The sequence below is a fragment of the Rattus norvegicus genome, chromosome 5 (genome assembly GCF_036323735.1).
Source record: "Rattus norvegicus strain BN/NHsdMcwi chromosome 5, GRCr8, whole genome shotgun sequence".
Lineage (NCBI taxonomy): Eukaryota > Metazoa > Chordata > Mammalia > Rodentia > Muridae > Rattus > Rattus norvegicus.
Window position 1 is genome coordinate 49,653,454 of NC_086023.1, and position 25,764 is coordinate 49,679,217.

Consider the following 25,764-nt stretch of genomic DNA (forward strand, 5'->3'; position numbering starts at 1 on the left):
CAAATACCTAAAACACTAGCTGAAAATAATTTTTCTACCACATGAACTTTAAAAGAACAAAAACATTTGATAGAAATAATGACTATTGCTGATGCCAAGAAGAGTTCGCTGACAGAAGCTGGGTATAGCTGTCTCCTGAGAGGCTCAGCCAGCACCTGACTAATACAGATGCAGATACTTACAACCAGCCATAGAAATCAGCCCAGGGATCCAAATGGATGAATTGGGGGAAGGACTGAAGGAGCTGATAGGGAGAACAACAATAGCAACTAATTTGACTCCCCCCCCCCAGAGCTTCTGGAGACTAAACCACCAACTTAAGAGTACACATGGAGGAACCCATGGCTCCAACTGCGTATGTAGCAGAGGATGGCCTTATCTGGCATCAATGGGAGGGGAGGCCTTGGTCCTGTGGAGGCTTGATAGTCCAGTGTAAGGGGATGCTAGAGCACTGAGGCGATGGGGTTTGGGTGTAGGAGTATCTTCTTAGAGGCAAAGGGGGGAAGGGATAGAGGGTTTGCTGAGGGGAAACCAGGAAGGGGACAACATTTGAAATGTAAATAAATAAAATAACCATTAAAAAAGAGAATGAACCAATGGTGAAGAATTGAGAGGTAAGTAAGGTCTCTGTCTTCAGAACTATGTCTTCTCCAAGTGTTCAGACTGAAGAAAAGATCCAAATAAGCAGAGAATTATTACATGTGAACTTTACCTCTTGCTCTCATGCTGTTCTTTCATGAGCTATGACCCCTCACCTGCTAGCAGCTCTCAGGAAAGCAGGCAAAAGGGGAGAAAGATCAGTTGAAGCCTTCTGCATCGTGACAGGTGAATTTGAGTGGCACTTACTTACATCGCTCTTACTAATTTATTAAGTATTCCAAAGTTAGAATTTAATCGAAATACTCTTGTCACATTATCCATCACCAATGTAGAAGAGAGTGACTTTTTCTTAAAGAGCCATTAAGTACAGCACCCTAAGGCAGGCTTTTACTTATTTAGGTATGTCACAATGGACGAGTTCTGTTTTAATGCCTTGGATAATTGTGTGACAAGTTATGAAAAATGTGAGTGGTCCATTGCCTAGTCCAAGGAACATGCAATGGTCTACTAGCTAAGTGACTGTGAACCACTTGTGCTGGCTGGATTTATGTCAAACAGGTGAGTCATTTTCAGAGAGGGAACTTCAGTTGAGAAAATGACCTCATGAAACTTACCTCTAAATAAGTCTACAGAGTGTTTTCTTGATTGAATGTTGATATGGGAGCCTCAGATCATTCTGTGCAGTGCCAACCCTGTGCTAGTAGTACTGGGTGCTCTAGAAAGAGGCTGATTAAGCCATGATGAGCCAGCCAGTAAGCACCACTTCTCCATAGCCTCTGTACCATTTCCTCGCTTGAGATTCCTTCCTTAAGTTCCTGCTATGACTTCTCTCAGCAACAGACTGAGACCTGAAAGTTTTAAGTTGAAATAAACTCTTCCCTCCACCCCAAGTTTTTTGCTCATAAATTTTTAGCACAGCAATAGAAACTTCAATTAATTCACATGTGTATGAATAAAAACATTTCTCTTCATTCTATTTCCTGACATTGGTACCTATTATGGACACTGCTGTCGTAAATTTGACCATGTGTTTTGGAGAGGATTGTGGTAGCACTTGAACTTTGAGCTGCAAAACTGTTGAGCACGTAAAGCAGTGTGCTATTCTGTGGGAATTGCAAGATAATACTGAAATCAGAGCAGGTAACAGAGGCCTACCTTGTGAAGTCACAAATGGAACTTTGAGAGTTTTCAAACACTCAGGTCAGAAAGCCTTTCAATATTTTGAAGTAAGAAACTCTGGTTCTGGTCAACTAGAGATGATGTGTCAGCTATGATTAAGAGATCAGTTCCTTAAAGGGAAACCTTTGCTTTACTGGGACATTAAGGACTGGTCAGTTAGACCTGAGAAACTATGGATGATTAAAAAGAGACCAGTATCACTGAGGTGAAATTATTCTGAAAGTATTTGCTCCAGCTAAGCCCACAGAAGCTGTGATCAGAGTGTCATGGCTGTATCTCATGCTGATAGCTGAACTTGGCACTACTTAAGAGAAGGATAGAGGGCATGGCAGTGAGGTCCATGAAGCACAGCTGAGAGTTGGAACTGTGGCATAGCTGGTGTCCCTAAAGAAAAGCCTGGTGGCACCATTGTTGAAAGTATAGCCCCAGTTTCAGTGTAAGACTCAAGACTGAAAGGGTCATGGTTAGTTGAGGCTTGACATCATGTGGCTGGGTCGGATCCCTGAAGAGATCCCAGGGAAGGCTACTTGTGAAGATACAGCCCATAAACAGAGACCAAAGCATTTTGGAGATGCCAGTACCAAGGAAAAGCAGTAATAACAGACAAGTAAATCCAACCTATGCCTAGGAGATGTTGTATGTTTGTTGTGGCAAGTCATCTGGAGTCTAGAAAACCATGAGTCCCAGAAACCTGACATTGACTTTTACCTTCTTGGAATTTGGTTTTTCTTTGTTCTGGTTGTTACTAGGTCCTGTTTCTTCACTATTGAAGGAAGAAAGTAGGAAGTTTATTGTGACATTACCGGGAACCACAATTAAGAAACTTTGAATATTTTAGAGAGAAGTTAAGAAGTGGCTAAACTTTTCAAGTATTTTAATTTTAAAAACATTTGGGATTTAAAATTTGAAGCGTGTTTTATGTTGTATAATTGATATTAACATGACATCTCAGGGGAATCTAGAAGAGAGAGATTATGGCTTAGCGGTGACATTTGTATGTAAGTTGACAATTAGACAATTTGGTTAGTTTTAGGTTGATTTGAGAAAGGCTAAGAGTTATTTTAGAAAATGGAACTTCAAATGAGAAAATGCTTCTACTATGTTCAGAGCAAGCCTATGGTGCACTTTATTGATTCATTGATTCATTATTAATGACAGAAGATCCAGTTAACAGTGTGCAGTGCCAACCATGAGCTGCTGGACTCCAGTGATACAAGACAGCAGACTGGGTGACCCATGAAGAAGCAGCCAGTAAGAAGTACTCCTTCATGGTCTCTGCATTAGCTGCTGCCTACTCTTACCCCTTTGAGTTGCCACTCTGACCAGCCATAAGCTGAAATAAACAATTTCCTCCTCAAGCAGTTCACAGACACAGTACCTTTTCACAGCAATGGAAAACCCAACTAAAATGCTATGATTTTCGAACAGTGAACAATTTTATCTACTTTTTATTTTCTTTTTGTAATTTTCATATCCCATATGCTAAGCAAAGAACAAATTATATCATAGTCCTTCTGTTTAACTACAAGGTAAATATGCAAAAGTCACATTTTTGGTGTCATGAGGTATAATAGCACACAATTTATAGTAAAATATGAGTCAATATTGACATTAGTGGAAAAATGCAGAAATATGTACACAGTCTAGCGGGTTTGGCATTCTGCACACACACACACACACACACACACACACAAATGTGTACTTAATAGCACTGGTAAAGGTTATGATTAAGGTGAAATATTATCAAGTGCACATATATATTATTACCCCCAAGTCTCTCTCTCTCTCTTTCTCTCTCTCTCTCTCTCTCTCTCTCTCTCTCTCTCTCTCTCTCCCCCCCATGTGTATATTTATGTGTGTGTATACATGTTGGTATGTGTGAGTGTGTGTGTGTGTATGTTGGTGTGTGTGTATGTGTATGTTGGTGTGTGTATGTGTATGTGTGTGTCTGTGTCTGTGTCTGTGTGTGTACTACATACTACACTGTTAGTTTCTCAGATGCTAGCAAGGATGTGAAGAAAGAGGAACACTCCTCCATTGTTGGTAGAATTGCAAGATGGTACAACCACTCTGAAAATCAGTCTGCAGATTCCTCAGAAAATTGTACATAATTGTACCCGAGGACCTAGCTATACCACTCTGGCATACACCCAAAAGATGCTCTAACATATACCAAAACACATTCTTCACTATGTTCCTAGAAGCCTTATTTATAATAGCCAGAAGCTGGAAAGAACCCAGATATCCTTCAACAGAGGGATGGATACAGAAAATAGTGTACATTTACATATGGAGTACTAGTCAGCTATGGGAAACAATGACTTCATGGCATTTTTAGGCAAATGGATGGAACTAGAAAATATCCTTTGGAAGAAGATAACCCTGTCACAAAAGAACACACATGATATGGACTCACTGATAAGCATAGAATAGCCCAAAAGTTTGGAATACCTAATATACAATTCACATTAAGCTCAAGAAGAAGGTAGACCAACATGTGCATGCTTCAGTACTTCTTAGAAGAGGAAATAAAATACTCAAGGGAGGAAATATGGAGACAAGGTGTGGAATAGAGACTGAAGGAAAGGCCATCCAGATATTGCTCCACCTGGAGGATCCATTCCATATGCAGCCATCAAACCCAGTCACCGTGATGATGCCAAGAAGTGCTTGGTGACAAGCGCCTGATATGGCTGTCTACTGGAAGACTCTGCCAGAGTCTTACTGATACAGATGAGGATGCTTGCAGCTAAACATCAGACTGAGCATGGGGTCTCAGTGGAGGAGTTAGAGAAAGGACATATGGAGCTGAAGGGGTTTACAACCCTATAGGAAGAACAACAATGTCAACCAACCAGATCCCAGAGAGCTTCCGAGGACTAAAGCACCAAGCAAACAGTACACATGGACTGAATCATGAATCCAGCCACTTACGTAGCAGAGGATGAGGATTGCATTGTCTGTTATCAATAGGAGGAGAAGGCCTTGTGAAGGCTCATTTCCCTAGTGAAGGGGAATGCCGGGGTGGTGAAACGGAAGTGGGTATGTGGTAGAAGGAACATCCTCATAGAAGATCAGGAAGGGGAGATGGGAAGTGGGAATTGGGAAACTGGATAGCATTTGAAATGTAAACACATAAAATATCCAATAAAATGCAAAAACCCAATAAATATATTTAACATATTGGACCAAAAATTAATAATTGAATGACTGTTGAAGTCACTTTAAAATGAATCCATTTCAAACAAAAATTCTATCTAATTAAAAGATCATGTTAATCTCTAAGGTAAAGTCTGAAGGTACAGGTTCAAGTAAGTACCTCCCAAGAAGTGTTGGTAATTTGAGCTATGGTTTGTAGGTCAGACAATTGGTTTAAGATACCTACCTTATACAATTATTGTTAAGAGAAAACACAAATTTTGATAAAATCAATAAAATGGGTCTGCATCAGCATATTAGTATGAGTTTCTAATTTAGTTATTTTGCTTTTTGTTTTGAAACAGGCTTTCATGTGACTCAGACTGACCTTAACTTAGTTGGAAGTGACCTTAAATTCAGTGTCCTCCTCTCATATTCTAAGAGCTGTCATTTACAGGTATGTTTCCACACTTGGCTCATAATTATCATGATAAATATAAGACACTTAGTTATCTAGGGGTAGTTTTTACATTGAAAGAAATAACAATATAGAAATGAGTTTGGATAAACTAAAGTGGGTGGCAAAATATGTCCAAAAAATATGGACACTTAATGAATGTTCGAGTGGACCATAACATTATTCAGTAAAAGTCCACTTAAATCTCAGTGTATGTTATATTCTAAACAATAACCAATTATGATGCCCATTATTGAAAGCCAGGGAAAGGGATTGGATGAAGAACTGCATCCGTTGTGTCTTTGTTATCATAAAGTTTGGCATTTAACACTTAGCACTATGTCCAAGACCCTGTAAGGGAAACAAATGTTAATTACAATGCAGAATTTTAAAGCAGATGGTGACCTAGTCATACTGAAGCAGACACAGAGTGGTTCTGTAATGATGACCCACAGTCAGCTCATGGGACAGTGTGACTGCAACCCCCATTCAGCTCAGGGGAAGGTCAGCTCATTCAGTGGACTGAACTCATCTCACTGTGAGGGAGACACATTTAGCCACAGGAGTAAAATCCGGAAATGCTAGCACCTTTATCCACAAATGCATAAAAAGAGGTTAAAGGCTACTGACATTTGTTTACAGTTTCCTTCTTTAAAATTTAGTGCATTTTTCATACAGTTTTATAAAATATCATGTTAAAACATTTTCCCTTGAAATATAAAACTACTTCAGGGGACAGCATTTTTATTCCTCAACTTTAATGTGATCAAGCTAAAGAATGTTTCAATTCATCTTCAACATGAATGTGTTCTCCATAAATATAAAAACAAATACATATAACCTCTATTATATTTTAGGAGTTCACATAATATTTCTCTTAGGATGAATTTTTATATAGACATTAAGTTAATTCTTCAAAATCTTATGTCTAGGGAGAAAAATCTGGTTTTTTTGGCATCTCCGAAGGCTTCCAATTCCATTGTCAAAACTGTACTGAAACTTATTTCATTAATTACTCTTAATACTACAGCATTCTCCTTACAGCCTATTTACAGCTGGGTTCTCTTCTAAATCATTTTAAATGGCCAGGTATGATCCATTTGTTATTATCAATCAATCAACCTCCTACATATCGAGAACATTCCAGATGTGCTTGTTTATGCCTCATTTATACCCAGTGGCCAGGAATCATGTGTTTATGCACCAACTGGAGCATTACCATATAATTATTAATGATACGTCTGCATCCAAATGCTTATGCCCTAATCACTTCTGAAAGTTACAGTCACCTTTAAATCTAAATGTAGGATATTTTTAAGAGAAACTTAATTGCTTTGTGAGTACTATATATTTCAGATTTCCTGGGTTTGGAGTGATATTTTTAAGCTATCAGGTGAAACCTTTAATTTAGCATTTCCTTCTGGAAACCATACAACTGTTCCCATATGGCTCAAACCGCCTTTAAATGATAAGTCAGTGCAAGAGGCTTCTGAAACCTTCACAGTTCACTACATTTTATATGAGTCTGGAAACAACCACTGAAGACCACTGTCCAAGGCATGATTGAACCTCACCCCAACCTCGTCTCTGAACCTCATTGCTCTCCACTCTAAAGGAGTATTTATATTCACGGAGCATGTGGGAAAAGATTCCCACTTGACAGTAATATAGATAGAATTCTTTCATAAGAGAATCGCTATGTGAAGAAATGGAGAAGGTCCACTATGCTTACCACTCTAATTTTTAAATATCAAGAAAACAAGGTCAAGGGGGAGTCAGGTAACACATTACCATCAACATCACCCTTCTTATATTGTATCTTACCTTACTGATGCATATAGTTTTCTAAATTCTCAACTCTACCAAACAACATTTTTTTTGTCATTTTTTTTTATTAACTTGAGTATTTCTTATATACATTTCAAGTGTTATTCCCTTTCCCGGTTTCCGGGCAAACATCCCCCTCCCCCTCTTCCCCTTCCTTATGGGTGTTCCCCTCCCAACCCTCTCCCCATTGCCGCCCTCCCCCCATAGTCTAGTTCACTGGGGGTTCAGTCTTAGCAGGACCCAGGGCTTCCCCTTCCACTGGTGCTCTTACTAGGATATTCATTGCTACCTATGGGGTCAGAGTCCAGGGTCAGTCCATGTATAGTCTTTAGGTAGTGGCTTAGTCCCTGGAAGCTCTGGTTGCTTGACATTGTGCTACTTTTGGGGTCTCGAGCCCCTTCAAACTCTTCCAGTTCTTTCTCTGATTCCTTCAACGGGGGACCTATTCTCAGTTCAGTGGTTTGCTGCTGGCATTCGCCTCTGTATTTGCTGTATTCTGGCTGTGTCTCTCAGGAGAGATCTACATCCGGCTCCTGTCGGTCTGCACTTCTTTGCTTCATCCATCTTGTCTAATTGGGTGGCTGTATATGTATGGGCCACATGTGGGGCAGGCTCTGAATGGGTGTTCCTTCAGTCTCTGTTTTAATCTTTGCCTCTCCCTTCCCTGCCAAGGGTATTCTTTTTCCTCATTTAAAGAAGGAGTGAAGCATTCACATTTTGATCATCCTTCTTGAGTTTCGTTTGTTCTAGGGATCTAGGGTAATTCAAGCATTTGGGCTAATAGCCACTTATCAATGAGTGCATACCATGTATTTCTTTCTGCGATTGGGTTAGCTCACTCAGGATGATATTTTCCAGTTCCTACCATTTGCCTACGAATTTCATAAACTCGTTGTTTTTGATAGCTGAGTAATATTCCATTGTGTAGATGTACCACATTTTCTGTATCCATTCCTCTGTTGAAAGGCATCTGGGTTCTTTCCAGTTTCTGGCTATTATAAATAAGGCTGCGATGAACATAGTGGAGCATGTGTCTCTTTTATATGTTGGGGCATCTTTTGGGTATATGCCCAAGAGAGGTATAGCTGGACCCTCAGGCAGTTCAATGTCCAATTTTCTGAGGATCCTCCAGACTGATTTCCAGAATGGTTGTACCAGTATGCAATCCCACCACCAATGGAGGAGTGTTCCTCTTTCTCCACATCCTCGCCAGCATCTGTTGTCCCCTGAGTTTTTGATCTTAGCCATTCTCACTGGTGTGAGGTGAAATCTCAGGGTTGTTTTGATTTACATTTCCCTTATGACTAAAGATGTTGAACATTTCTTTAGGTGTTTCTCAGACATTCGGCATTCCTCAGCTGTGAATTCTTTGTTTAGCTCTGAACCCCATTTTTAATAGGGTTATTTGTTTCCCTGCGGTCTAACTTCTTGAGTTCTTTGTATATTTTGGATATAAGGCCTCTATCTGTTGTAGGATTGGTAAAGATCTTTTCCCAATCTGTTGGTTACCGTTTTGTCCTAACCACAGTGTCCTTTGCCTTAAAGAAGCTTTGCAGTTTTATGAGATCCCATTTGTCGATTCTTGATCTTAGAGCATAAGCCATTGGTGTTTTGTTCAGGAAATTTTTTCCAGTGCCCATGTGTTCCAGATGCTTCCCTAGTTTTTCTTCTATTAGTTTGAGTGTGTCTGGTTTGATGTGGAGGTCCTTGATCCACTTGGACTTGAGCTTTGTACAGGATGATAAGGATGGATCAATCTGCATTCTTCTACATGTTGCCCACCAGTTGAACCAGCACCATTTGCTGAAAATGCTATCTTTTTTCCATTGGATGGTTTTGGCTCCTTTGTCAAAAATCAAGTGACCATAGGTGTGTGGGTTCATTTCTGGGTCTTCAATTCTATTCCATTGGTCTACCTGTCTGTCTCTGTACCAATACCATGCAGTTTTTATCACTATTGCTCTGTACTACTGCTTGAGTTCAGGGATAGTGATTCGCCCTGAAGTCCTTTTATTGTTGAGGATAGATTTAGCTATCCTGGGTTTTTTGTTATTCCAGATGAATTTGCAAATTGTTCTGTCTAACTCTTTGAAGAATTGGATTGGTATTTTGATGGGGATTGCATTGAATCTGTAGATTGCTTTGGTAAAATGGCCATTTTTACTATATAAATCCTGCCAATCCATGAGCATGGGAGATCTTTCCTTCTTCTGAGGTCTTCTTCAATTTCTTTCCTCAGTGTCTTGAAGTTCTTATTGTACAGATCTTTTACTTGCTTGGTTAAAGTCACACCGAGGTACTTTATATGATTTGGGTCTATTATGAAGGGTGTCGTTTCCCTAATTTCTTTCTCGGCTTGTTTCTCTTTTGTATAGAGGAAGGCAACTGATTTATTTGAGTTAATTTTATACCCAGCCACTTTGCTGAAGTTGTTTATCAGCTTTAGTAGTTCTCTGGTGGAACTTTTCGGATCACTTAAATATACTATCATGTCATCTGCAAATAGTGATATTTTGACCTCTTCTTTTCCGATCTGTATCCCTTTGATCTCCTTTTGTTGTCTGATTGCTCTGGCTAGAACTTCAAGAACTATATTGAATAAGTAGGGAGAGAGTGGGCAGCCTTGTCTAGTCCCTGATTTTAGTGGGATTGCTTCAAGTTTCTCTCCACTTAGTTTAATGTTAGGAACTGGTTTGCTGTGTATGGCTTTTACTATGTTTAGGTAAGGGCCTTGAATTCCTATTCTTTCCAGGACTTTTACATGAAGGGGTGTTGAATTTTGTCAAATGCTTTCTCAGCATCTAATGAAATGATCATGTGGTTCTGTTCTTTCAGTTTGTTTATATAATGGATCACGTTGATGGTTTTCCGTATATTAAACCATCCCTGCATGCCTGGGATGAAGCCTACTTGATCATGGTGGATGATTGTTTTGATGTTCTCTTGAATTCGGTTTGCCAGAATTTTATTGAGTATTTTTGCGTCGATATTCATAAGGGAAATTGGTCTGAAGTTCTCTTTCTTTGTTGTGTCTTTGTGTGGTTTAGGTATAAGAGTAATTGTGGCTTCGTAGAAGGAATTTGGTAGGGCTCCATCTGTTTCAATGTTGTGGAATAGTTTGGATAATATTGGTATGAGGTCTTCTATGAAGGTTTGATAGAATTCTGCACTAAACCCGTCTGGACCTGGGCTCTTTTTGGTTGGGAGACCTTTAATGATTGCTTCTATTTCCTTAGGAGTTATGGGTTTGTTTAACTGGTTTATCTGTTCCTGATTTAACTTCGATACCTGGTATCTGTCTAGGAAATTGTCCATTTCCTGAAGATTTTCAAGTTTTGTTGAATATAGGTTTTTATAGTAAGATCTGATGATTTTTTGAATTTCCTCCGAATCTGTAGTTATGTCTCCCTTTTCATTTCTGGTTTTGTTAATTTGGACGCACTCTCTGTGTCCTCTCGTTAGTCTGGCTAAGAGTTTATCTATCTTGTCGATTTTCATAGAACCAACTTTTGGTTCTGTTGATTCTTTCTATGGTCCTTTTTTTTCTACTTGGTTGATTTCAGCTCTGAGTTTGATTATTTCCTGCCTTCTACTCCTCCTGGGTGTATTTGCTTCTTTTTGTTCTAGAACTTTTAGGTGTGTGGTCAAGCTGCTGACATATGCTCTTTCCTGTTTCTTTCTGCAGGCACTCAGCGCTATGAGTTTGCCTCTTAGCACAGCTTTCATTGTGTCCCATAAGTTTGGGTATGTTGTACCTTCATTTTCATTAAATTCTAAAAAGTTTTTAATTTCTTTCTTTATTTCTTCCTTGACCAGGTTATCATTGAGTAGAGCATTGTTCAATTTCCACGTATATGTGGGCATTCTTCCCTTATTGTTATTGAAGACCAGTTTTAGGCCGTGGTGGTCCGATAGCACGCATGGGATTATTTCTATCTTTCTGTACCTGTTGAGCCCCGTTTTTTGACCAATTATATGGTCAATTTTGGAGAAAGTACCATGAGGAGCTGAGAAGAAGGTATATCCTTTTGCTTTAGGATAGAATGTTCTACAAATATCTGTTAAGTCCATTTGGCTCATGACTTCTCTTAGTCTGTCTACGTCTCTGTTTAATTTCTGTTTCCATGATCTGTCCATTGATGAGAGTGGGGTGTTGAAATCTCCCACTATTGTTGTGTGAGGTGCAATGTGTGTTTTGAGCTTTAGTAAGGTTTCTTTTACGTATGTAGGTGCCCTTGTATTTGGGGCATAGATATTTAGGATTGAGAGTTCATCTTGGTTGATTTTTCCTTTGATGAATATGAAGTGTCCTTCCTTATCTTTTTTGATGACTTTTAGTTGGAAATTGATTTTATTTGATATTAGAATGGCTACTCCAGCTTGCTTCTTCTGACCATTTGCTTGGAAAGTTGTTTTCCAGCCTTTCACTCTGAGGTAGTGTCTGTCTTTGTCTCTGAGGTGTGTTTCCTGTAGGAAGCAGAATGCAGGGTCCTCGTTGCGTATCCAGTTTGTTAATCTATGTCTTTTTATTGGGGAGTTGAGGCCATTGATATTGAGAGATATTAAGGAATAGTGATTATTGCTTCCCGTTATATTCATATTTGATGTGAGGTTATGTTTGTGTGCTTTCATTCTCTTTGTTTTGTTGCCAAGACGATTAGTTCTTGCTTCTTCTAGGGTATAGCTTGCCTCCTTATGTTGGGCTTTACCATTTATTATCCTTTGTAGTGCTGGATTTGTAGAAAGATATTGTGTAAATTTGGTTTTGTCATGGAATATCTTGGTTTCTCCATCAATGTTAATTGAGAGTTTTGCTGGATACAGTAACCTGGGCTGGCATTTGTGTTCTCTTAGGGTCTGTATGACATCAGTCCAGGATCTTCTGGCCTTCATAGTTTCTGGCGAGAAGTCTGGTGTGATTCTGATAGGTCTCCCTTTATATGTTACTTGACCTTTTTCCCTTACTGCTTTTAATATTCTTTCTTTATTTTGTGCGTTTGTTTTTTGACAATTATGTGACGGGAGGTGTTTCTTTTCTGGTCCAATCTATTTGGAGTTCTGTAGGCTTCTTGTTTCTATGGGTATCTCTTTTTTTAGGTTAGGGAAGTTTTCTTCTATGATTTTGTTGAAGATATTTACTGGTCCTTTGATCTGGGAGTCTTCACTCTCTTTTATACCTATTATCCTTAGGTTTGATCTTCTCATTGAGTCCTGGATTTCCTGTATGTTTTGGACCAGTAGCTTTTTCCGCTTTACATTATCTTTGAAAGTTGATTCAATGATTTCTATGGAATCTTCTGCTCCTGAGATTCTCTCTTCCATCTCTTGTATTCTGTTGGTGAAGCTTGTATCTATAGCTCCTTGTTTCTTCTTTTGGTTTTCTATATCCAGGGTTGTTTCCATGTGTTCTTTCTTGATTGCTTCTATTTCCATTTTTAATTCCTTCTACTGTTTGATTGTGTTTTCCTGGAATTCTTTCAGGGATTTTTGTGTCTCCTCTCTATGGGCTTCTACTTGTTTATTTATGTTTTCATGGAATTCTTTCAGGGATTTTTGTGTCTCCTCTCTATGGGCTTCTACTTGTTTATTTATGTTTTCCTGGAATTCTTTCAGGCATTTTTGCGATTCCTCTCTGTAGGCTTCTACTTGTTCTCTAAGGGAGTTCTTCATGTCTTTCTTGAAGTCCTCCAGCATCATGATCAAAAATGATTTTGAAACTAGATCTTGCTTTTCTTGTGTGTTTGGATATTCCATGTTTGTTTTGATGGGAGAATTGGGCTCCGATGATGCCATGTAATCTTGGTTTCTGTTGCTTGGGTTCCTGTGCTTGCCTCTCGCCATCAGATTTTCTCTAGTGTTACTTTGTTCTGCTATTTCTGACAGTGGCTAGACTGTCCTATAAGCCTGTGTATCAGGAGTGCTGTAGACCTGTTTTCCTCTCTTTCAGTCAGTTATGGGGACAGAGTGTTCTGCTTTCGGGCGTGTAGTTTTTCCTCTCTACAGGTCTTCAGCTGTTCCTGTGGGCCTGTGTCTTGAGTTCACCAGGCAGCTTTCTTGCAGCAGAAAATTTGGTCTTACCTGTGGTCCCGAGGCTCAAGTTCGCTCGTGGGGTGCTGCCCACGGGCTCTCTGCAGCGGCAGCAACCAGGAAGACCTGTGCCGCCCCTTCCGGGAGCTTCAGTGCACCAGGGTTCCAGATGGTCTTTGGCTTTTTCCTCTGGCGTCCGAGATGTGTGTGCAGAGAGAAGTCTCTTCTGGTTTCCCAGGCTTGTCTGCCTCTCTGAAGGTTTAGCTCTCCCTCCCACGGGATTTGGGTGCAGAGAACTGTTTATTCGGTCTGTTTCCTTCAGGTTCCGGCGGTGTCTCAGGCAGGGGTCCTGCTGCTCCTGGGCCCAAACAACATTTTATAAGAAAAATTAGTTTAGAAATTATAGTTTTCATAATGTAAAACTTGATAGCATAGAAAGTTTATAAAACAAACAGAAAAATTATCAGAAGTCATTCTAACAAAGACAACAAATATGAGTTTTCTGTAATGGTGATTAAAGTCATAAGTTATAAGGAAAAGAGCTATATGCATTACCTTTAAAAACTAATTATCTATATTACCATCTGCCTAAATAGTTCCCATGTTCCTGCCCCTTATGTCTTAAGCCTCTTTCTCACAGTTATTTATTAGCAGTAAATTTTCCCTACACTTGTTACATATTGTAGGGCTAATTTGGGGGTAATAGCCACCTCCCTTCAGTAATATCCATGAAGAACTCAGTGGCATGAGTCCTGCATAATTCTTTATTCTAGAAACATAGATTGACTTCATTTTCAGAATCTGCACAACTATATTAGTGTCTAAAGGAATTTTTGCCTTGGATTCTTAAATAACTTCATAGCTACCAGAAGATATATATAAATATATCATAATTTCTTGCTTATATTTGAGCCCCATACTTACATATAACTAACTCAATACTCTACCTTATGCCTAAAAAGTTGGTTAGGAATTTTGCCCTAAATCTAAGCAGTTACTAGAATGTCTTACATTCTCTGCTAACTGATAGTTGTATACTAGAAAATAGATAATCTGGTCCTGGGACTTGGTGGTATAGATCTTGTCTAGCATATGCAAGGCTTTGGCTCAAACTTTGAAACAAAGACAAAAGTAAAAGGAACAGAAATAGTATAATTCTTCCTGAATCACAATCGTATCAAAGCCATGAAAAATAGTAGGACATTATAATTAGTTGATGCTGAAAATATATCATGTATGTAAAGAGCTTGGAAACAGGAAACCAAACAAGATGACTTTTGAAACTAGAACTCTGTCCTGTGGGTTCTGAGGCCACTGTCGTTCTTCTAGTTCAGAATACTTATTCTGCTACTATCCGAGATCACTGTGCCTTAACTAGTTAAATTAGGTTCTTTTCAAAACCATGGCCACTGTCAAAATTAAAGGTGAGGAATGAGTACAAAAGGATCATTGTATGTGAATGTAAGTCAACAAAGGAAAATAGCTTCCCAGAGTTTCATTTACAAGTTATGATACATAGACATTAAGAATATTAATATCCTGAGTGGAATTAGTAGTGTTCTCCATATTAAAAAAAAAAAAACTTGAGTTGTAGATGGCAGTAAGAGAAGTCACACAACTTCCAGATTCAAAACCTCTATATTAGAAAGAGTTATGATACTCCAATCCATTGATATACTTTGGACTTTTGTGTTCACACACAAACACACACACGCACACACACGTGTGCGCGCGCACGCAATGGAGAGAAGGAAACATGCTTTGGACAGAAACTGTGAATCATTAGTGAGTCAGGTGAATGGAAAAAATAGTTTTATTGGAGGAGGTTAATAATTGTTGGCAACGTGGAAAGAATTGGAGAGAAAATTCTGTTTGCAGAACATTTGTGAAGAGTCCCTGATGACATTTTTGACATTATCACACAGACATTCATTAGAAATTTTGCAAGGACAAGAATATAAAAATGAATAAACATGCTGTTAAGGGTCCACTGGTATGTTTGTGACCAAATATGTATGCTCATTTACATGGATATAAGCTAAAATGGGATCATTATAAAAACTCCATGAAAGACACGGTATGAACAAAAGAGAAAAACTTCTGGCAGAGTAGAGCCTGATGAACACTGCTCTAAATAACTCTGAATCTTTTGATTAATATAAATTAAATTTCATTATTAATTAAAACCACATTAATAAATGAGCTTTTCTTAGGGTTTTTTAAAGTTTTAAATCATTAACACTGTTACTATTAATTGCTAATTGAAATTTTATCTGCACCTATGCAACCTTATTTTTAATTAATCGTGATGTATCAACTAAGGAAGTAGTCAAGATATCAAAGGAAGATAGGATATAGAGGAGATTTAGATTAAATTAGTTTTCTCAGTGGATCTGGGCTACAAACAAATGGAAGAACAGCATCTATGAAATACTAAAATTGCCACTTATTAAAATGCCTTCTGCTATCACCTTATAGGTTTTGGAAATGATATAGATTTTTTTCAAATTTCTTTTCAAGAACGAAATCACAGAGGTTTGAGAGATGACTCACTGATTGAGCACATTTGCTGCTCCTGTGGAGGAACAGTGTTTGCTTCTCAGAACCTACACATATCTCAAAATTAGCTGTAACTATGGTTGTTTTAGGCTCCAACATTGTTTTGTGGCATATGCAGGCCCCTATGCCTACATGGTGCACAGCCAGACCTGTAGACACCCAAAGATACACACTAATAAAAATAAATAAGCATTTAAAACTTCATATTCACATCAAATTATACTTATAAATAATATTTCATTTTGTCTTCCCCCCATTCCCCTTAAAGCCACTACACTACTGTCTTTCTTTCATGCCACCTCATATTACTGGGATTACACAATTCTGAATATGAGGTTTATTCATTTTTCCCCATGAAATACTCTTGTGTCTGTCTTACTTTCCAACATCTGTCCACATTGCAGTATGAGTCATAATCTCATGTTTTAGATCAAATATTTCATTTTATATCTATACTAAAATTGTGCTGATCCAAGAATCTGTCAGTGAACATCTCCCCCACACACATTTTGTTTGTTCTAAACAATGCTTCCTTAAAAATAAGTGCCAATATGAACTCAATTCTTGTCTGAAACTATCTTGCCATATCTCCAGAGGTATAATTGATAGATTATTTATTATTGTGAGAACTGTCAAGATGCTTTCCATTGAAGCTACATGCTTTTTGTGGATGTGTGTATTTTTACCAAAAAATTTAAGATGATTGGTTTATAATACTATGAACCTTGTAGGGGTTTGGGTTTTTTGGTTTTTTTTTTTTTTTTTTACCAAGCCAGTGCCTGTATCTACAAGTCTTGGTTCTGGTGTTGTGAGAAAGTGGATGTTAAATATGTGAGAATAATTATTCAATGTTTGTAGTTTGGTATATTTAAGAAGAGAATGATTAGAGAAGAAAAAGCAATTCTAATTTATATTTTCTCCTTTCTATTAGGTTAATTGTCCCTGGCATTAGAGATAGTTCATACAGACTTTATCTTTATGAAGAACAAATCCAGGCACTTCTGTCTGGAATGAGTAATTTCCTGCTGGTATGAGATGAGTAAGAATAGCTAAGGTTTCCTGTGTGGTTGCCATCCCCTTCGATTCTCTCAGTCTTTCCCCTAACTCTGCCATAGCGGTCCCTAACCTCCATCCAATGCTTGGCTGTGAGTGTCAGCATCTGTCTCAGTCAGCTGCTGGGTAGAGCATCTCAGAGGACAGCCATGCTAAGCTACACTCTGCAAGTACAACATTACATCTGTAAAAAGTATCGGATTGGTAACAGCCCGTAAGATAAATCCCAAGTTGGGTCAGTCATTGGTCGGCTATTCCTTCAGTCTCTGCTCCTCGTCTCTGTATTTCTTTCAGACAGGAGCAAATTTAGGTCAAAAGTTTTGCAGGTGGTTGTCCCCATCCTTCTATTGGGGAGTGTGTCTGACTATTAAGGTGGTCTCTTCCATTTTCACTTCCACATTATTTTACACTGGATCCCTGGGAGCTCCCAGAGACTGAGCCACCAACCAAAGAGTATACATGGGATGGTCCAAGGCCTCTGACACATACGTAGCAGAGGGCTGCATTATCTGACCTCAAAGGAAGAAGATACACCTAATCCTTTAGAAACTTGAGTTCCCAGGGTAGGGATTGGGGGACATCCTTTTTGAGTCAGAGAGAAGAGGAAATGGGGTAAGAATTCTATGTGTGTGGAGGACTAAGAGGGAAGCAAGATTTGGGATCTATAAATGAAATAATTAATAAAAATAAAACTCAGGCTAATATTGATTTATAAGAATACTTAAAATGGAGCAGCTCTCTGCTCCCAGACCGGGTGAGAGAGAGACCCAACCGCCTGGTCAGGTGGGCACTCCTGAGGCTGCAGAGCGGAAGAGACCACCAACACTGCTCACCCCTGCCCACATCCCTGGCCCAAGAGGAAACTGTATAAGGCCTCTGGGCTCCCGTGGGGGAGGGCCCAGGAGCAGCAGGACCCCTGCCAGAGACACCGCCAGAACCTGAAAGAAACAGACCGGATAAACAGTTCTCTGCACCCAAATCCCGTGGGAGGGAGAGCTAAACCTTCAGAGAGGCAGACAAGCCTGGGAAACCAGAAGAGACTGCTCCCTGCACACACATCTCGGACTCCAGAGGAAAAAGCCAAAGACCATCTGGAACCCTGGTGCACTGAAGCTCCCGGAAGGGGCGGCACAGGTCTTCCTGGTTGCTGCCGCTGCAGAGAGCCCCTGGACAGCACCCCACGAGCAAACCTGAGCCTCGGGACCACAGGTAAGACCAAATTTTCTGCTGCAAGAAAGCTGCCTGGTGAACTCAAGACACAGGCCCACAGGAACAGCTGAAGACCTGTAGAGAGGAAAAACTACACGCCCGAAAGCAGAACACTCTGTCCCCATAACTGACTGAAAGAGAGGAAAACAGGTCTACAGCACTCCTGACACACAGGCTTATAGGACAGTCTAGCCACTGTCAGAAATAGCAGAACAAAGTAACACTAGAGATAATCTGATGGCGAGAGGCAAGCGCAGGAACCCAAGCAACAGAAACCAAGACTACATGCCATCATCGGAGCCCAATTCTCCCACCAAAACAAACATGGAATATGCAAACACACCAGAAAAGCAAGATCTAGTTTCAAAATCATATTTGATCATGATGCTGGAGGACTTCAGGAAAGACCTGAACACACTTAGGGAAGCACAGGAAAACATTAATAAACAAGTAAAAGCCTACAGAGAGGAATCGCAAAAATCCCTGAAAGAATTCCAGGAAAACACAATCAAACAGTTGAAGGAATTAAAAATGGAAATAGAAGCAATCAAGAAAGAACACATGGAAACAACCCTGGATATAGAAAACCAAAAGAAGAGACAAGGAGCTGTAGATACAAGCTTCACAAACAGAATACAAGAGATGGAAGAGAGAATCTCAGGAGCAGAAGATTCCATAGAAATCATTGACTCAACTGTCAAAGATAATGTAAAGCGGAAAAAGCTACTGGTCCAAAACAGACAGGAAATCCAGGATTCAATGAGAAGATCAAACCTAAGGATAATAGGTATAGAAGAGAGTGAAGACTCCCAGCTCAAAGGACCAGTAAATATCTTCAACAAAATCATAGAAGAAAACTTCCCTAACCTAAAAAAAGAGATACCCATAGACATACAGGAAGCCTACAGAACTCCAAATAGATTGGACCAGAAAAGAAACACCTCCCGTCACATAATTGTCAAAACACCAAACGCACAAAATAAAGAAAGAATATTAAAAGCAGTAAGGGAAAAAGGTCAAGTAACATATAAAGGGAGACCTATCAGAATCACACCAGACTTCTCGCCAGAAACTATGAAGGCCAGAAGATCCTGGACTGATGTTATACAGACCCTAAGAGAACACAAATGCCAGCCCAGGTTACTGTATCCAGCAAAACTCTCAATTAACATTGATGGAGAAACCAAGATATTCCATGACAAAACCAAATTTACACAATATCTTTCTACAAATCCAGCACTACAAAGGATAATAAATGGTAAAGCCCAACATAAGGAGGCAAGCTATACCCTAGAAGAAGCAAGAAACTAATCGTCTTGGCAACAAAACAAAGAGAATGAAAGCACACAAACATAACCTCACATCAAATATGAATATAACGGGAAGCAATAATCACTATTCCTTAATATCTCTCAATATCAATGGCCTCAACTCCCCAATAAAAAGACATAGATTAACAAACTGGATACGCAACGAGGACCCTGCATTCTGCTTCCTACAGGAAACACACCTCAGAGACAAAGACAGACACTACCTCAGAGTGAAAGGCTGGAAAACAACTTTCCAAGCAAATGGTCAGAAGAAGCAAGCTGGAGTAGCCATTCTAATATCAAATAAAATCAATTTCCAACTAAAAGTCATCAAAAAAGATAAGGAAGGACACTTCATATTCATCAAAGGAAAAATCAACCAAGATGAACTCTCAATCCTAAATATCTATGCCCCAAATACAAGGGCACCTACATACGTAAAAGAAACCTTACTAAAGCTCAAAACACACATTGCACCTCACACAATAATAGTGGGAGACTTCAACACCCCACTCTCATCAATGGACAGATCATGGAAACAGAAATTAAACAGTGATGTAGACAGACTAAGAGAAGTCATGAGCCAAATGGACTTAACGGATATTTATAGAACATTCTATCCTAAAGCAAAAGGATATACCTTCTTCTCAGCTCCTCATGGTACTTTCTCCAAAATTGACCATATAATTGGTCAAAAAACGGGCCTCAACAGGTACAGAAAGATAGAAATAATCCCATGCGTGCTATCGGACCACCACGGCCTAAAACTGGTCTTCAATAACAATAAGGGAAGAATGCCCACATATACGTGGAAATTGAACAATGCTCTACTCAATGATAACCTGGTCAAGGAAGAAAGAAAGAAAGAAATTAAAAACTTTTTAGAATTTAATGAAAATGAAGATACAACATACTCAAACTTATGGGACACAATGAAAGCTGTGCTAAGAGGAAAACTCATAGCGCTGAGTGCCTGCAGAAAGAAACAGGAAAGAGCATATGTCAGCAGCTTGACAGCACACCTAAAAGCTCTAGAACAAAAAGAAGCAAATACACCCAGGAGGAGTAGAAGGCAGGAAATAATCAAACTCAGAGCTGAAATCAACCAAGTAGAAACAAAAAGGACCATAGAAAGAATCAACAGAACCAAAAGTTGGTTCTTTGAGAAAATCAACAAGATAGATAAACCCTTAGCCAGACTAACGAGAGGACACAGAGAGTGTGTCCAAATTAACAAAATCAGAAATGAAAAGGGAGACATAACTACAGATTTGGAGGAAATTCAAAAAATCATCAGATCTTACTATAAAAACCTATATTCAACAAAATTTGAAAATCTTCAGGAAATGGACAATTTCCTAGACAGATACCAGGTATCGAAGTTAAATCAGGAACAGATAAACCAGTTAAACAACCCCATAACTCCTAAGGAAATAGAAGCAGTCATTAAAGGTCTCCCAACCAAAAAGAGCCCAGGTCCAGACGGGTTTAGTGCAGAATTCTATCAAACCTTCATAGAAGACCTCATACCAATATTATCCAAACTATTCCACAAAATTGAAACAGATGGAGCACTACCGAATTCCTTCTACGAAGCCACAATTACTCTTATACCTAAACCACACAAAGACACAACAAAGAAAGAGAACTTCAGACCAATTTCCCTTATGAATATCGACGCAAAAATACTCAATAAAATTCTGGCAAACCGAATTCAAGAGCACATCAAAACAATCATCCACCATGATCAAGTAGGCTTCATCCCAGGCATGCAGGGATGGTTTAATATACGGAAAACCATCAACGTGATCCATTATATAAACAAACTGAAAGAACAGAACCACATGATCATTTCATTAGATGCTGAGAAAGCATTTGACAAAATTCAACACCCCTTCATGATAAAAGTCCTGGAAAGAATAGGAATTCAAGGCCCATACCTAAACATAGTAAAAGCCATATACAGCAAACCAGTTGCTAACATTAAACTAAATGGAGAGAAACTTGAAGCAATCCCACTAAAATCAGGGACTAGACAAGGCTGCCCACTCTCTCCCTACTTATTCAATATAGTTCTTGAAGTTCTAGCCAGAGCAATCAGACAACAAAAGGAGATCAAAGGGATACAGATCGGAAAAGAAGAGGTCAAAATATCACTATTTGCAGATGACATGATAGTATATTTAAGTGATCCCAAAAGTTCCACCAGAGAACTACTAAAGCTGATAAACAACTTCAGCAAAGTGGCTGGGTATAAAATTAACTCAAATAAATCAGTTGCCTTCCTCTATACAAAAGAGAAACAAGCCGAGAAAGAAATTAGGGAAACGACACCCTTCATAATAGACCCAAATAATATAAAGTACCTCGGTGTGACTTTAACCAAGCAAGTAAAAGATCTGTACAATAAGAACTTCAAGACACTGAGGAAAGAAATTGAAGAAGACCTCAGAAGAAGGAAAGATCTCCCATGCTCATGGATTGGCAGGATTAATATGGTAAAAATGGCCATTTTACCAAAAGCAATCTACAGTTTCAATGCAATCCCCATCAAAATACCAATCCAATTCTTCAAAGAGTTAGACAGAACAATTTGCAAATTCATCTGGAATAACAAAAAACCCAGGATAGCTAAAGCTATCCTCAACAATAAAAGGACTTCAGGGGGAATCACTATCCCTGAACTCAAGCAGTATTACAGAGCAATAGTGATAAAAACTGCATGGTATTGGTACAGAGACAGACAGATAGACCAATGGAATAGAATTGAAGACCCAGAAATGAACCCACACACCTATGGTCACTTGATTTTTGACAAAGTAGCCAAAACCATCCAATGGAAAAAAGATAGCATTTTCAGCAAATGGTGCTGGTTCAACTGGAGGGCAACATGTAGAAGAATGCAGATCGATCCATCCTTATCACCCTGTACAAAGCTTAAGTCCAAGTGGATCAAGGACCTCCACATCAAACCAGACACACTCAAACTAATAGAAGAAAAACTAGGGAAGGATCTGGAACACATGGGCACTGGAAAAAATTTCCTGAACAAAACACCAATGGCTTATGCTCTAAGATCAAGAATCGACAAATGGGATCTCATAAAACTGCAAAGCTTCTGTAAGGCAAAGGACACTGTGGTTAGGACAAAACGGCAACCAACAGATTGGGAAAAGATCTTTACCAATCCTACAACAGATAGAGGCCTTATTTCCAAAATATACAAAGAACTCAAGAAGTTAGACCGCAGGGAAACAAATAACCCTATTAAAAAATGGGGTTCAGAGCTAAACAAAGAATTCACAGCTGAGGAATGCCGAATGGCTGAGAAACACCTAAAGAAATGTTCAACATCTTTAGTCATAAGGGAAATGCAAATCAAAACAACCCTGAGATTTCACCTCACACCAGTGTGATTGGCTAAGATCAAAAACTCAGGTGACAGCAGATGCTGGCGAGGATGTGGAGAAAGAGGAACACTCCTCCATTGTTGGTGGGATTGCAGACTGGTAAAACCATTCTGGAAATCAGTCTGGAGGTTCCTCAGAAAATTGGACATTGAACTGCCTGAGGATCCAGCTATACCTCTCTTGGGCATATACCCAAAAGATGCCTCAACATATAAAAGAGACACGTGCTCCACTATGTTCATCGCAGCCTTATTTATAATAGCCAGAAAATGGAAAGAACCCAGATGCCCTTCAACAGAGGAATGGATACAGAAAATGTGGTACATCTACACAATGGAATATTACTCAGCTATCAAAAACAACGAGTTTATGAAATTCGTAGGCAAATGGTTGGAACTGGAAAATATCATCCTGAGTCAGCTAACCCAATCACAGAAAGACATACATGGTATGCACTCATTGATAAGTGGCTATTAGCCCAAATGCTTGAATTACCCTAGATCCCTAGAACAAAGGAAACTCAAGACGGATGATCAAAATGTGAATGCTTCACTCCTTCTTTAAATGAGGAAAAAGAATACCCTTGGCAGGGAAGGGAGAGGCAAAGATTAAAACAGAGACTGAAGGAACACCCATTCAGAGCCTGCCCCACAGGTGGCCCATACATATACAGCCACCCAATTAGACAAGATGGATGAAGCAAAGAAGTGCAGACCGACAGGAGCCGGATGTAGATCGCTCCTGAGAGACACAGCCAGAATACAGCAAATATAGAGGCGAATGCCAGCAGCAAACCACTGAACTGAGAATAGGTCCCCTATTGAAGGAATCAGAGAAAGAACTGGAAGAGCTTGAAGGGGCTCGAGACCCCAAAAGTACAACAATGCCAAGCAACCAGAGCTTCCAGGGACTAAGCCACTACCTAAAGACTATACATGGACTGACCCTGGACTCTGACCCCATAGGTAGCAATGAATATCCTAGTAAGAGCACCAGTGGAAGGGGAAGCCCTGGGTCCTGCTAAGACTGAACCCCCAGTGAACTAGTCTATGGGGGGAGGGCGGCAATGGGGGGAGGGTTGGGAGGGGAACACCCATAAGGAAGGGGAGGGGGGAGGGGGATGTTTGCCCGGAAACCGGGAAAGGGAATAACACTCGAAATGTATATAAGAAATACTCAAGTTAATAAAAAAAAAAAAAAAAAAAAAAAAACAAAATATATGCAATTAACTAGTTCTGTTTGAATTGGATTATGATGAGGATGAAGACTTAATACAGATTTATAGCCAAGTAAATGCATATATTATATTATCCCTTCATTCACATGTTAAAAGTTTACATTTGACATATACTAGGTATGATTTTTCAGAGTGAACATACACTCTCACCATAAAACATAAAAACTGGATTAGTATTTTAAACTGATATAATAATCTGTATATTTTCAATCCTTATAATTTGTACATTTTAACCTACTTGTCTAGAAATATAACATTTCCTGGTGAAGAGGGCCAGATTTCTCATCAATATTTATAAATATAATAAAAGCTAAGTAAATAAACTGAAAAAAAAAAAGAATACTTAAAATGGATGATAAAAACATATAATTTGACTAACAACTTCCTGTCATTCATCAGACACTGCTATCTATTTATCATTTGCTTCTGAATCTATATTTGATAAAAATTTACCACCTTGAAATCTAACCTTTGATTTTAATTTACTTGTAAGTATATTGTCTTCTACCAGGGCATTTCTTGATAGCATCTCTCTTCACTTATCTCTAGGTTTATATTTCTTTTGTTACATGTTACCACATGATAGGTGTAATATATATATATGTATATATATATATAATATATATTTGATTGTAGCACATATATATGTGTTGATATCTATATTTAGGTGAGGGCGGGCACAAGATAAGGCAAGACCTGCGATTGGGCAATGAAAAAGGAAAGCGGGCTGAGAATATTTAGAGACCGTACAGACAGTATAAGGAGGAAGGAGGAAGAAAGGTGGATGAAGAGCAGGACAACCCACATCCATGTGGCTTTAAATAGCCACAGGTAGCTATGACTATATAAGACTATATAGAAAACTACTAATTATAATTAAAGGGGAAAGAAAAATATTTTTTAGTATTAAGTTTTTTTTAGACAGGAATATTTCTGAGTCAGCAATTTTGACTGTGGGTTGGTAACACATCCCTCATCTTCAGGCCGTGTCTATCTACTGGAGGTGGACATTTCAAGTTCTTACTTCCCACTGTTGGGTACTTCATCTAAGTTTACTCCCATGGAGTCATGAGATTCTTTACCTCCCAGGTCTCTGGTACTTTCTAGATGATCTTTCTACCTCTTATCTTCTGAGACTGCATATTTCCCATATTTCCATTCTTTCTGATGGCCCTTTGTGTTTCTCTCCTGTCCCCCATACCGTATGTGATTCTGTTTCCCCTCTAATCCCCTGTCCTGCTCAAATCCTTTCTTTACTTTACCTCCTGTGATCATTTTCTTCCCCCACCAAGTGGGGGAAGCATCCTCACTTGGCATTTCTGCTTGTTAAAGTTCTTAAATTCTGTGGGTTATACCCCAGTTATTCTGTAGTTTTTGGCTAATATTCACTTATTAATGAGTACATACCATGTATATCCTTTTGGATTTGAGTTACCTCACTCAGAATGTTATTTCCTAGTTTCATTCATTTGTCCGCAAATTTCCTGAAGTCTTTATTCTTAATAGCTGAATAGCATTCCATTGTGTGAATGAACCACAATTTCTGTATCCATTTTTTCATTGTGGGGCATCTGGGTTGTTTCCAACTTTGGGTTATTAAAAATAACCCTGCTCTGAATATCATGGTCCATATGTCCCAATGGTGTGGGGAGCATCTTTTGGGTATATGTCCAAGAATGGTGTAGGTGGATCTTCAGGTAGATCTATTTCCAATTTTTTGAGGAACCTCCACATTGGATTCCAAAGTGATGTATTAGT

At 39.0% G+C, this 25,764-nt stretch overlaps 1 long non-coding RNA gene across 1 annotated transcript in view; it reads left to right on the plus strand.

Moving 5' to 3' along the window:
- The first annotated feature begins 1,840 nt into the window (after nucleotides 1-1,840).
- The window catches only part of LOC120102847 (uncharacterized), a 64,117-nt gene continuing 40,193 nt past the window's right edge, over nucleotides 1,841-25,764 (plus strand). The window contains exons 1-3 of the long non-coding RNA XR_005504682.2: nucleotides 1,841-1,984; nucleotides 2,938-3,030; nucleotides 5,283-5,374. This is a non-coding gene — a long non-coding RNA (uncharacterized LOC120102847). The remainder of the gene's footprint in view (nucleotides 1,985-2,937; nucleotides 3,031-5,282; nucleotides 5,375-25,764) is intronic.